This window comes from Nicotiana attenuata, unplaced genomic scaffold (genome assembly GCF_001879085.1).
Source record: "Nicotiana attenuata strain UT unplaced genomic scaffold, NIATTr2, whole genome shotgun sequence".
Classification (NCBI taxonomy): domain Eukaryota; kingdom Viridiplantae; phylum Streptophyta; class Magnoliopsida; order Solanales; family Solanaceae; genus Nicotiana; species Nicotiana attenuata.
Window position 1 is genome coordinate 151,501 of NW_017672060.1, and position 14,912 is coordinate 166,412.

Below are 14,912 nucleotides of genomic sequence, written 5' to 3' on the forward strand. Positions count from 1 at the left end.
TGACTATGGGTGGTTACTCAGACTTCACCACAACCATGTCATAACATCTCCTTATATCTCCATTGAGGCAAATTCGCAAACACATTGTGGGCAAGGCAATTATCTTCATATACATGGCCCATGGGAATCAAGAAAACTTCCCCAATTCAAATATCCACTACACCCACACACCCCACACTTGCTACAAACAATCACCCACCAACAACACCATTCCAAACACTCAATACACAGCCCCTTCACCAAACATATGCTAAAAAAAACGAAATTACACTATAAAGTAAGAAGAAAAGCTAAACAAAACAAAGTCCTATCACTAATACTACATGATAACAAAATTTAACTAGCATAATACAACAAAAATAGAAAGAAAAGAGAAGGGGGGAGGGGGTCAGAATCATACCTTAGGGGAAGAAGGTGGGAGTGATTGTGAGGGAAGAAGGAGAAGATGTGAGTTTGGGGGAGAGTTAGGGTTTTAGAGAGAGAGGGGAATTGGGAAATTTAGGGGGGGAGTCGGGGGTTTGGTTTAAGAGGGGGGGGGGGGGTTAGGTTAATGTAAAATTAAAAGAAGAAGAAAAGAAAAAGGAAGAAAATGAAAAAAATAAAAAAAATAAAAAGAAAATATAATACCTGGTACCCCTGTGGTCGACCGCGGTCCACCGCGGCCGCGGAGGCTTTTAACGTGCGAGACAGTGTGTCCCGCGGTTCACCGCGATCCTTGTCGCGGTCGCGGGGAATTTTACAACCCCCCAGTGATTTCCGCGGTCCTCGCCGCGGTCGCGGGGAATTTTTAGCACCTGAGGCAGTGAGTCCTGCGGTCGACCGCTGCACGACGCAGATAAGCGCATTTAAGGCTCGCTCGACCTCTGAGGCTCCGTCAGATGTGTCTCAGATACTACCTTTGGCTCTTGCATGCCTATGTATAACTTTATTCTTTGCCCGTTGACTCTAAATGTGTGAGAGTCTTTCTCTGAGGCAATCTCCACAACTCCTGAAGGGAAAACTTCTACCACTCGAAATGGACCAGACCATCTAGACTTAAGCTTACCCGGGAGCAACCGTAATCTTGAGTTATAAAGCAATACCATATCCCCAAGTTTGAAATGTCGCTCATCAATGTTCTAGTCGTGCAACCTCTTCATTCTCTCCTTATACAATTTTGTGCTCTCAAAAGCAAGATATCTGAACTCGTTGAGCTCATGCAATTCAGTGATTCTTGTTGTGCCTGTCGCCTCATATTTAAGTTCAGCTGTTTCAATGCCCACCAGGCTTTATGTTCAAGTTCCACTGGCAAGTGGCAGGCCTTTCCAAATACCAACTTATATGGTGACATACCAATTGGTGTTTTGAAGGCAGTTCTATAAGCCCAGAGTGCATCATCTAGCTTTTTCGCCCGATCAGTTCTTGTGGCGTTCACAGTCTTGGTTAGCACACTCTTTATTTCTCTTTTGGACACTTCAACCTGCCCACTAGTCTAAGGATGATATGGGGTAGCCACCTTATATCGTACATCATACTTTGCAAGCAACTTCTCGAAGGCTCTATTACAGAAGTGGGTGCCCCCTTTACTGATAATCGCTCTTGGTGTCCCAAACCGGGTGAATATATTCTTCTTCAGAAATCCCACAACTGCTCTTGCATCATTAGTGGGCAACGCTACAGCTTCAACCCATTTGGACACGTAATCCACAGCAACAAATATGTACTTATTGCCAAAAGAGTTGACGAAGGGACCCATGAAGTCAATCCCCCAAACATCGAACACCTCCACCTCTTGAATCGGGTTCATGGGCATCTCATAGCGACGAGAAATATTCCCGATCCGCTGACATTCATCACATCCCTTCACCCATAGGTATGCATCTCTAAACACTGTTGGCCAAAAGAATCCGGCCTCTAGAACTTTCGCAGTTGTCCTGACCCCTCCAAAATGTCCTCCATATGCTGATGTGTGACAAGCCTGCAAAACAGAAGATTGTTCTATCTCGGGGACACACCTCCGGATCATATTATCAACACATATTCTAAACAAACAAGGCTCGTCCCAATAATACATGCGGCAATCACGGTAAAACTTTTTCTTTTGTACAGATGAAAGGTCATGGGGAACTATACCACAGGCCAGGTAATTTGCAAAGTCTGCATACCATGGCGCTTCCTCAAGACTAGCTGCAAGCAGCTGCTCGTCTGGAAAGGTTTCCAGAATCTCTTCGACCTCGACTGATTTTTCAGCTCCTTCAAGTCGTGATAGATGATCAGCGACTTGATTTTCTGTGCCCTTACGGACACGAATTTCGAGGTCGAATTCTTGCAACAGCAGCACCCAACGAATCAGGCGCAACTTAGACTCCTTCTTCTCAATTAGGTACCTGAGAGCTGCATGGTCAGTGTATACTATTACCTTGGAGCCAATCAGATATGATCGGAACTTGTCGAAAGCAAACACCACTGCCAACATCTCCTTCTCCGTCACAGTGTAGTTGAGTTGTGCACCGCTTAGCGTTCTGCTTGCGTAGTAAATCGGATGCATCAGCTTATCCTTTCGCTGCCCCAAGACTGCTCCTATGGCATAATCGCTTGCGTCACACATGAGCTCAAATGGTTGCTCCTAATTGGGTGCAACAATGTCGGCCTCTTTTTCAGTTCCTCAAATGCCAACCTGCAATCATTAGAAAACACAAAGGGTTGATCCTATTCAAGGAGTTTGCATAATGGGTTAGCAATTTTGGGAAAACCTTTTATGAATCGCCGGTAGAATCCGGCGTGTCCAAGGAAACTTCTCATCGCCTTAACTGAAGTGGGCGGTGGTAGCTTTTCAATCACGTCCATCTTAGCATGGTCGACCTCAATTCCTTTACTGGACACTCGATGCCCTAGGACTATCCCTTCCTGTACCATAAAATGGCACTTCTCCCAGTTTAGCACTAAATTCGTCTCCACACATCTTTTAAGCACTCTCCTTAAGTTGTGAAGACAGTCTTCGAATGAGTCTCCCACCATGGAGAAATCATCCATAAAGACCTCCATAATATCCTCCACCATATCTGTGAAGATGGCTAACATGCACCGTTGAAATGTCGCTGGTGCGTTGCAAAGCCCAAAAGGCATTCTCCGAAAGGCAAAGATGCCATACGGACAGGTGAAGGATGTTTTCTCTCTATCTTCGGGGGCTATTGATATCTGATTGTACCCCGAATATCCATCCAAGAAACAGAAGTGCGATCGCCCGGCCAGCCTGTCCAACATTTGGTCAATGAAAGGCAAGGGGAAATGGTCCTTCCGGGTGGCTGTGTTCAATTTTCTGTAATCCATGCAAATTCGCCATCCCGTGACTGTACGAGTTGAGATCAACTCATTGTTCTCATTTTGCACAACAGTCATTCCCCCCTTTTTAGGCACACATTGGACAGGGCTGACCCAATTGCTATCAGAGATGGGGAAGATGATTCCCGCATCTAACCATTTGATCACCTCCTTCTTTACTACCTCTTTCATGTTTGGGTTCAGCCTTCGTTGATGTTCTCTGGAAGGTTTGTGCCCTTCTTCCAAGAGAATCTTACGCATACAGAAGGCCGGGCTGATACCCTTAATGTCTGCCATGGTCCAGCCAATGGCAGTCTTGCTTTCCTGCAGTACCTGTAAGAGCTGTTCTACCTGCACATCTAGCAAACCGGATGATATAATAACAGGCAAAGTAGAATTAGGGCCTAAGAAAACGTACCTGAGGTGATCTGGGAGTGGCTTCAGCTCCAGCTTGGGTGGTTCCTCTATTGATGGCTTTGCTGGAGGTGTAGCCCTTTTTTCTAACTCAAGGGACTCGAACTGAGGTTCCCTTTTCCAGAATCCTTGGCCTTCAAGTGCCATGACCCATTCAGCTAACCCTTCACCATCCATCTCTTCTAAATTTGTCAGGCATGCCTCTAATGGATCTTTAACAGTCAGGGTCACATCATCTTCTTGCAGGATCACATCTACTGCCTCCACTAGAGAGCAATTAGCATATTCGCTGGGTCTCCTCATGGATTGCTGAACATTGAATATGACTTCTTCATCATTCAGTCTCATTTTTAATTCCCTAGTCTCACAATCGATCAATGCTCTTCCAGTGGCCAAAAATGGTCCACCCAAAATGAGAGGTATCTTCTCATCTACCTAACAATCCAGAATAACAAAGTTTGGTGGGAACACGAACTTCCCCACTTGCACCAACACATTATCAAGAATACCAGTTGGCTTTTTCGCCGTGCGGTCAGCCAGCTGTAGCAGCATCGAAGTCGGTCTAGCTCTGCCAATGCCCAGCTTGGTGTACACTGCCAGCGGCATCAGATTTATGCTGGCTCCCAAATCACATAATGCCTTCGCAAAGGCATAACTCCCAATTGTGCATGGGATAGTGAAGCTACCTGGATCAGACATCTTTTGAGCCATCGGTCTTGTTACTACTGCGCTGCAGGTCTGTGTCAGAGTCATAGTGGACAGATCCTGAAAATCAAACTTCCGTGACATTAGATCCTTCATCATCTTGGCATAACCGGGCATCTCCCTCAGAGCATCCATCAGCGGAATATTCAACTGAATTTGATGCTGCATCTCCATGAATTTCTTGTATTGGTCTATTTTCTTTTGTTTTACTAGTCTCTGAGGGAAGGGTACAGGTATCACCCTTTGTGCGTTGCTTGCTGGCTTCTCTCTGTTGGAGTTTTCTGGCACAAGAGGTGCCCCCTGCTCTGCAGCTTGTTCATTCACCTTCTCCTTTCCTTTTGCATCATGACTCTGTTCAACCACTACTTCAGTTGGCTCTGTTGTTTCATCTATCTCTAACGGAACTGGAGTGGCGAGTGTATTCTCCTTGTTGGTTTGTATAATTTCCTACTCTCTGTCTAAGTCTCTCCCATTCCGGAGGGTCACTGTCATCACCTGATTCGGGTTTTGCTCCTTGGGGTTTATGTTTGTGTCTGCAGGCAAAGTTCCCTGAGGGCGGTTGTTTAGAGCCATGGATAACTGTCCCAGCTGCGTTTCAATGTTCTTTATGGCTGAATCATGCACTACCAATTTTTCTGCACTTTACCATTTGTCCCAATGAGTTGCTGAAGCATACCCTTAATTTCCATCATGTTGTTATCTTGCTGCTGAGGAGGTGGTTGATATGTTAATTGTTTGATTTTGCTGTGGATAGCCCTGTGGTCTCTGATATGGTACTGATACCAATTGGCCTTGAGGCTGCATACCCCCAGGCTGTTGCAAGTTTGGCCTGTACTGCTGATTTTGTGGCGGTCTCCACTGCTGTCCTCCCTGTCTCTGACCCCCAAAGTTGTTGACATAATTCATATCTTCTCTTGCCCCTTGATTTTCACCTTCTCCGCTCCATGAACACACATAAGACTGATAATACAAGGTGTACACAGTCCTCCATTTGTAGTATCAACAATGTGCACCTGTTTTGTACCCATCTCATCAATCTTCTTTGTCAATAAGCTCATCTGGATCATGAGTATGGCCATGTTCTCTGCATGCGAATTATTTAAGTCAAGCGGAACTGAATGCACTATGGGTGCCAGTGTTGCACCTCTAGTCATCCACCTCGAATTTTTTGACATCTTATCAAGAAGGATTTTGCACTCGGTGAATGTCTTACTCAACAGTGCACCTCCAGCTGAAGCATCCACATTTGCTTTTAAATTGTCAGCTAGCCCCATGTAGAATCTCTGGTCGAGCATCTGGTCTGGAATGCCATGGTGAGGACACTTCACTAGCATCCCTTTAAATCTTTCCCAAGTTTCTTGCAAGGACTCAGTCGGCTGCTGCATATACTGCAATATTTCATCAATCTGTCTTGCAGTCTTGTTTGGCGGATAGAACTTGTTCGGGAACTGCTTGACTAATTCCTCCCAGGTGGCAATGGAATTGATAGGGAGTGAATTTAACCAAGTCTGAGCTTCCCCGATCACAGAGAATGGGAACAGTAACAGCTTGATAGCTTCCGGGGTCACATTTGGCTGCCTTTGGGTCACACAAATTGACAGAAAATTTATCAGGTGCTGTTGAGGGTCTTCAATGTGTGATCCGGAGAACAATCCTTTATTCTGCAGTAGATGCGGCATATTGTTGGTTATCTGGAAGGTCTCCGCTTGAATTGCGGGCACAACTATGGCAGTGGCCAAGTTATCAGCTGTGGGTTGTGCCCAATCATAAAGTGCAGCTTCGGGCACAAGAGGTGCCACCACTCTTATGTTGGGGTTTGCTGGTAGATCCCCAACATTTCCAACGATGTTGTCTGCGTCACCCATGTCAAATTCGAGCTGGTGTGATTGTTGTGATTGTTGGAGTCTCTTGTTGGCACGGTTCAATGCCCTGAATGTTTTCTCAGGGTCTGAGAGTCCTTCTAGCAGTTCTCCAGTCCTCGAGGAACTTCTAGGCATACACCTGATTTCCACAAGAGTTCAAATGTTAGAATTTCAATGAAAAGATTGGGTATAGAGAAAACTGACTACACTAAGAATGTTTTGTACTTCTTTCAATTGTAATTGATAACACCGTTTGTTCCCCGGTAACGGCGCCAAAATTTGATCACGCCCAACTATGCCTTATAAAAAGACACGCGGACGTTGCAAATATAGTCTGGGTATTTAGGCCCAGAGTCGAACCAACAGGGAATTAACCTATCAATTACTTTCTTTGGATGTACTCAATTCTATGGAATCAACTTCCCCAAACTTTATAATTCACAGTTGATGGTGTTACTAATAGCTAAGACTGAAAGTAAATAGACAGCTGAAAACTAAATATGCTTGAGTTGTAAACAATTATGAGAAGGTTCTAAGGCTATGATTTCCCCTATTGATGGAATCACTTCCGGTTATGTTTCATATAAATTAACTAACATATCTCTATCAATCATGAGTACTCTACTTACTGTAAATCTCTCCCGAGTAATTACAATAATTTACTAAACGCACTCTCCCGAGATACGCTAGCTAGCTTAGTTTATTACAGCTCACGTTAAATTGCCCCCAAGACTTCGTTATCCCTATTCCCGCCTTTAAACCCGCAGTTATAGATCCCTCTTATACTTTGGGAGTGATGTTGTTCAACAACTACCTAAACATGCACTCTCTCCCGAGTTATGCACACTAAATAGGCACAGCTAATTGAGGATCCTGTCAATTAACTACAACAAACACGTAGTTGAACAAATAGAGATTAAACTGGCAATCTATATTAACATAATCAAGAAGTTCATCCTTCAATATGTTCCATCAAAACCCTAGACAAAGGATTTAGCTACTCATAACAACGTAGGATAAAACTACTAGATTATTCATAATTCAAAAATCGCAATAAAATAAAAGAGATAAAAGAACTATGATATTTTGGGTGATCTCTCACACTTGTTCTTCCTCCAAAAGTAATCTCAAAAACAAGCTTTTTTCTATTTTGGGCGAGTTTCTATAGCTTATAAGGGTTTTACAAAAGTTTTCCCGAATTGACACTTTGGCCCCCAATTTTCAGATACGTGAACAGTTCACCGCGGCCGCGGCATGGACCGCGGTGAACACTGCCTCGTTTATTTTCTTCGTTTTGTCTCCGCGCTCTGCACCGCGGTCCGCGGTCGCGGTGGACTTTTGTCCAGTCATTTTCTTTTGCTCTTTGTGTTCGGGTACTTCTTGAGTGGGTGTTTTTTTCACATTATTGCCTCCAAACGCTTCATGTTGTTTCCTCACACATAATATTCCCTGCGAAATCAAATCACACTATTTAAAGCATTTTGTTGGCAATTTACCTTATAAAACAACAACAAAGCATGAGCAATTAAGGTGTAAATATCAACTATATAGCCTACTATCAGTACTTTCTGTTATTATTATACTTTCATATTCCACTATCACCGGAGATATTGGCATATCAATTAACTTCAGTGTTCCAGATGAACCTGCAATAAAATAAAGCTAAATACTGTTATGAACTATTTTTTGTATATATTTTGTAATTAATTTGTAGAAATATTGAAATTCTGTATTTCATATTGAGCTACAAATGATATGTAGTTTTATTGTAGAAATATTGTAGATAGAATGAAAATCAATACTAATATATATATAGACTTTGACATGTAGTTTTTTGTAGAAATATTGTAGATAAATTGTAGATCAGTAATATACAACCAAAATTCGATAGTAATGTAACAGAACAAACCTGCAACTGTGTTCGAATTGGTGATACTCAATTCCAAATTGAGATCACGTACTGTTATACATAGCGAATATGTTCCTAAGCTTTTGTTTTCCTTTTTCGTCTCCATGTATACACGGACAGCCATATCGTTCCTAATTTCCATTGGAGGACAATGTCCGTTGACAATATATTTGATTTCTATTATTTTTTCGGATGTATCTATCATTAGATGCTCTGCTATTGTAGAATTCAATAGGCTATAACTCGCATTCTCGCCGACTATAATTCCATCGACCTGAAAGTCTCTATATCTCCCATAGCTATCCCAATTCCCATTCACTTGAAGCATAATTGGGACTTTCGACATAATTGCGCTTGTTACAGAAGAATTGTAGCTAATTTAGTCGCTTTTCATTTGTGAAATCAGAAAAACCAGTGAAACAGAGTATTGTCGTAAAAACAGAGTAGTAAATTTTGGAGAGAAACGGGCGAAATTTAATAGCGAGATTTACGTTTGATAAAATCTGGAAGAATCCTTAATATCCCAACATTCGCGCGCCTATTAAAGGAATTGTACAGCTAACAGGATTCTGTTTTTAATGAGTTGTTTATATTTTGTAGAAAATCTGTTAGCAGGGCGGGTAATCTGCAAATTATGGATATTTTTTGTAATATAGTTTCCTATATGGTATATGAACGAAAAATTCCCAAACCAAAAAGTAACAAAATGAACCCGACGAACAAGGAGCCTTTTTGGGTGTGTTTGGTAACATTTTAGGTTTTTCTATTTTCTCAAGTTTGGTTGATTTAAATATTTTGAAAAATATTTTCCTCATCAACTCATTTTCCTTCAATTGGAGGAAAATATTTTCCCTATCAAAAGGAGGAAAAATATTTTTCAAAACTCTTTTTCAACCTTCTCCACCCTATTCTCCATGCCCACCAACCTACCCCACCCCCAAACCACCCCAACCCTCTCCCCCAACCACACCCTACCCACCCCAACCTCTCCCACCACCCACCCTAATAGAAAAATTATTAAGAGTACTTTCTTTTCATGTTGTAAATAGAGTACTTTTTTTATTTCAATAAAATGAGTATATTCTTTTCATGATGTGGTAAAAGTATTTTTTTTTTCATTTCACGAACTATTTCAACAAACTAAGTATTTTCTTTTCCTGAAATAGAAAAAGTATTTTTTTTCCAACAATGCTAGTACTTTCTTTTCATGATGTAGAAAAAATATTTTCTTTTATTTCAACAAAAAGAGTACTTTCTTTTCATGCTTTAGAAAAAATATTTTCTTTCATTTCAACAAACTAAGTATTTTCTTTCCTGATATAGAAAAAATATTTTTTTTCATTTTAACAAAACACATACTTTCTTTTCATGACGTAGAAAAAATATTTTCTCATTTCAACAAATTGTGTATTTTCTTTTCATGATGTAGAAAAATTATTTTCTTTCATTCAACAAAATGAGTAATTTCCTTTTATATTGCAGAGATCCTTTCTTTTTCAACAAACTAATTTCTTTTCTTTTTAGTTATCAAGCTCAAATTTTAACGTTGTTCTTGTGTGAAAAAGTAAAGTAGCACAATAGTTCATTTGGGTTTGTGTAAATTTTTAAAAGAATAATTAAATTTTTAAAGAAAATAGAGTTCGGGGGGGGGGGGGGGTACGTCCCTTTTTAGTCCTTTTTTCATGACGTGGGGTCTCCTTACCTTCGGTCTCATTCAAGACTTGATCAAGGGATTTTCCCTTTTGGCTTTTGGTGTATAGGGCTTTTCTTTTTGTTCTCCTTTGTCAAGCAATCGAAAAGAGATAACCACGTGAAAGAAGGTTTCATAAGCAAACATTATTGTGGAAATCAAGGGAGAGTTCTGTTTTAGAAAAGATGCAATAGTTTCCGATGCCCGAGCTCAAGGGTCAATTACGGGGGGTAACCGATCGGTCAACTCATTTCGGATTAACATGTCGGTCAACTCTAGGCTAAGCTTCTAGTGAAAAACTAAACATGAAGCATGGGACTTTTGGGAAAGGTGGATTGAGGAGGGTAGCATAAAAAATTATTTTCCTAAAAATATTTTATATTCTCTAACCAAACACTAGAACATATTTTTCGGAAAAAGTTTTTCACTCATCAACCAAACAAGGAAAAATAAATGATAAAACCACTCATTTTCTAAGAAAACATTTTCCTTCATACCAAACACACCCTTTATCTTGGGATTTTTACATTCCTATACTACGTCTGAAACTTTATTACCTCCCTAATTAAGTTTTAACTTAATTATATGGTCATATACAATTTACCAAGTATATACAAATTAGTTTTAAATGAGTATCCCTTTATTTTAGAAATAGAATAAGGAATCAATTATTTCTCATCCATGATCTCTCTCTCTCTCTCTCTCTCTCTCTCTCTCTCTCTCTCTCTCTCTCTCTCTCTCTCTCTCTCTCTCTTTCTTTGATGTTCTTTACTTATTATCCTTGCATGTTGTATATAGTTTGAATGGATTTCAATCGATTTACTATAAAGTATTAACTTAGCAACTTTTCTTTCATGTTGCACAATTGGTGTTTAAATTGAAATTGTCAATCAATAAATTTTGAAGGTGCTTGACTCTCCACTGTTAACAGTCATTAAAATGCTTTGAAACTTTGAATTCTTTAGTAGTACTAGTAGCTCCCTTGTTTTTTCCGTTCGCTCTGTGTATCGTATTTTCCAGTTTGTTACTATTTGATGCTATTTTTTTCTCTTACTTGTTGATCGTTTTTGTTGTTGTTGTTGTGTCACACCTCCTTTTTTCACTACTACACCCCGTGAAGGGTATAATAAAAGGAGTTTTTTTTACTTAAAGGACAATCGGAACGGGGTTTATTATTAAAATTCAGAGTCGCCACTTGGGAGATTAATGGTGTCCCAAGTTACCGGTTGAATCCCGAACCGAGGAAATTATGACTCTGTTAACAGTCCGCGAACCAGAAATCCGAGTAAGGAATTCTGTTAACCCGGGAGAAGGTGTTAGGCATTCCCGGGTTCCGTGGTTCTAGCACGGTCACTCAACTGTTGTATTTGGATTTATCTGATTTAAAAACATGTTTTAGCTTATGTGCTTTTTAACCGTACACCGCTTTCATTATTATTTTAACGAGCATTGCAACGTCGTGAAAATGTGTCTCGAACCACGTCACATAAATGCACCCGTGGTTGTTTACATATTTCGACTTCGTTGAGATTTGGATTTGGGTCACATAAATGTGCAGCCGAGTTTAGGAAGGTAATGTTATTAAAAGACGCGCCTAAAGTAGCTAGTGTATTATTATCTTTGGGGAAGCTAAACGGCCCGTCCCGAAGTCTAGGTATTTTAATTTAAGCATTTAATGAGGGCCCCGCAATTCATGCATTTTGTTTGGCGAGACTCATCTCGTTTTATTATTTAAAGGCCATTCTAGAGCAAACTACAATTTCTATTTAAATTTTTCTCTAAAGAATCCTAGTTAATTAATATTATGAAATTCGAGCTTCAAGTTCAAGTCTGGGTTCAAACAAAAGGGCAAGCCTTTTAGTTTGGACCCACTACCTAACCCGAAGGCCCAGAGGTTCAAACAAAAGGGCAAGCCTTTTAGTTTGGACCCACTACCTAACCCGAAGGCCCAGATATATCAAATTACACCTTTGAATGAATTTTAAGCTCTTAAATATTGGCCCAAGAACTAGAAATTTTAATAGGATCTCTGGCCGGCCTTGGGCCTTTGCAGGGGCCCAAATGGAGGAAACAGTATGAGGGATTTTGCATCCAATTGGGCCTATTAGTAACATGACTGGGCCCAGTATACGTGACTATTTTCAGAGTTTGAGCTTAGCTTTAACAAATTGACAAATGCAGCAGCTAAGTAACTATGCTACGACAGCCATTGGACTGTCTGTGGTTCTCCTGGATCGTATATTGTGTCAAACAAACTATCAGGTGTTTCAATCCACGGGCTGATTTCTAATCTGGATTTCACGTTTATGTTTGGATTTGTATACCTTTAATAAACCAATCGCTGGCGTTTAAAACTTGATTCCAAAACAGTGTCAAAACCTACGTAAGTCATTGTCAAATTCCTTTGGACCTGGATTTAACTGTAATTCAATGTCTATTAACATAACATCAAATTCTAGGTGAAATGGAATTTATTAGAGCTATACTAAACAACTGTACCACACAGCTTCACTAATGCAACTACACAAGCAATTTAGACAGTCTAATTACAATAATCCAAAAGTCTCAACAACATGACTAACTATTATGCTTATGATGAACATCAAAATGAAATGGGATACAACAACACATTCATGTAACAACCTGTCTATTATTGAACTTCAGAAGTGTATACAAGTGGATCTGATTCTTCACATAACATTTGAAGCTAAAAGGTACCTGGGTATGGAATCAAAATGAGGAGAAGAAGAAGTCAGCTTCAGCAGTATAAAGCAAATGCAAGGCTTCAACAAATGTAATCCAGCAACCACACAGCGGTAGGATCAATTGAAAACCAAAACCGTATTGCTACAACCCAGGAAGAAGGACAAACGAAACAACAACCAATAGACAAACAAACAGCCTCAATTTAAGCTCAACCCCTCTCAGAATTAAACCATGAACCTCCAGAAAGTTTCAACAATCAAATCCTTAGGCTTAATTTGCCAAAACAGTTGATGAACTTTGAAATTGACCTAGACTTCAATAGAACAGTATTTTTGGTTTTCTATAGCTTTTTGTTTTTGAATTTTTGAATTTTAGTTTTCAGATCTGAAAAGCTGGAGAACACTGTTTTTTGGGGGGAATTTGAAGGCTCCAAAACTTTGGAATTTTTCAGAGGGTTTCCAAACTTGTAAATGAAGGCAAGGGCATGCCCTTTTATAGTCACACATAAGGCCTTATCAGATTTTCAGTTTTCTTTTTAGTCCTTCTTTATTTACCCATTTAACCCCTTATTTTCTAACTTGTGTCACAAGTTAATACACTACAATTACTGAAATTACACTAAAGCCCTACTTTGGAAGGTCCTAGAAGATTCTAGTTTCAACTACCATGTGCTATCCAATCCTAAATGTCTTATTCTTAGTTAAATGTGTGGAATAGACCAAATCATAGAAAATTGGAAAATCAAGCAAGGAAAAACCCTTTTATTTATTCTTCACGTCCAGGATTACGTCCGGGATCATTAGATAGGAATCCAAAGATGAAGAGAGAAACAAAAAATATACACTACTGTGTAAACGAAGAGTTTGAGAGTAAGCATTACACAATCTCCAAGATGATTTTTTTGAAAAAAAGAGAATAGATCATCCATTTTTCTACCGCATATGCTAGTTTGACACCAGGCAATGAAGCTCTTTCTCTAAAAGAATTTTTCATAAATTCTTTTCTACTAAGAGTTTGTCATTAACCAAAATTTTTTTATATACACAATTAGGTATTGTGAGGAGCCTAATAAGGTCTTTCACTGGAAAGGAAAGCGTCAAAAAATAAGGAAATAAGTTAAGCCGGATTTCTCGTGACTATCCAAGAATTTCAATGTTTGAATCGAGGTTTCAAAGGGTAAAGCTTATCTGATTTTATTTATTTTAGAATTTTTTCTCGAATAAATCATGAATTTTCTAGGATATTATTAAGGATCTCATCGAAAACTTACAGCAGCTTGCCAAACAAAGGCTAAGAGAAAAAAGAACAGAGGTATGACTGGCATAATATCTACGATTGGATTCAAAAAAGCATAGGCCTCGGGCAATTTGCCGAAGAAAAAACTACTCGAAAAAAGGGTCGAATTAAGACAGATACCGATCAAACTCAAGGTATTAAGCATAACAGACTTTTTGTTCTTGGAGATAATTGCATTTTGATTGAGTTATTGATATAAGGAAAAGGAAAGTAAGTAAGGTAAACAAAAAATACTTCTTTTTCTTTGAACCCACCCAATCAAAAATCCTCCTTTTCTCAAAGGAGAATCGAAAAAATCATATTTTCATACAATATCTTAATTGAATTATATGTAATGATCAATAAATTAAGTTGAATTCTATATCTACACATACCAAAAACATCGCAAAATCCTAGTACCAATCTAATCTATTCTATAGATATTTGGACTAGAGTTGACAAACAAACAAAACAAGCAATATACTTTCTTAGTATCGAATAGAAATCCAAATGGGGCGTGGCCAAGTGGTAAGGCAACGGGTTTTGGTCCCGCTATTCGGAGGTTCGAATCCTTCCGTCCCAGAACATATATATTCTATGAGAATATAGATTGCTTTTTTAACAATGTTCTGTTTAAAATCGAAATGTTAGCTGGAATGTGATTCTTGTTTCTGATTTTTTTCTTCGATGAATCATTTTTTTTTTTCAAAAACTGAATCGAGATGCGAAAGAATCTATATTCCCTATCTCGTATTCTCTATCCCCTAAATTAGCCTAATTAGATTCAATTTTCTTTTTTGTGGATTTCTTGACTTTTCGCCAAGAGGGGGTTTTTGGTACTAATTAAATTCACTAAGTCTCTTAATTCTTAATCAATGAGTTAGGCTAAAATATCAAAAAATAGGAGCAAAAACTTGACTTAATCTGGACTTGTTTGGCTTTGTGCCTAGACAGCTCGCATTTCGTAAAAATCAAAAAGACTAGGACACCCCCTTCTTTTCTTTTGATTTATGCTGCATCAGTCCCATAGAATGGGGTAGATAGGAGTTAA

The 14,912-nt window shown here is 39.4% G+C and overlaps 1 non-coding gene across 1 annotated transcript; it reads left to right on the forward strand.

Moving 5' to 3' along the window:
- Positions 1–14,372: 14,372 nt before the first annotated feature.
- On the forward strand, positions 14,373–14,444 carry TRNAQ-UUG. Its single transcript has one exon. It is a non-coding gene; the product is annotated as a tRNA-Gln (tRNA).
- Positions 14,445–14,912: the final 468 nt, after the last annotated feature.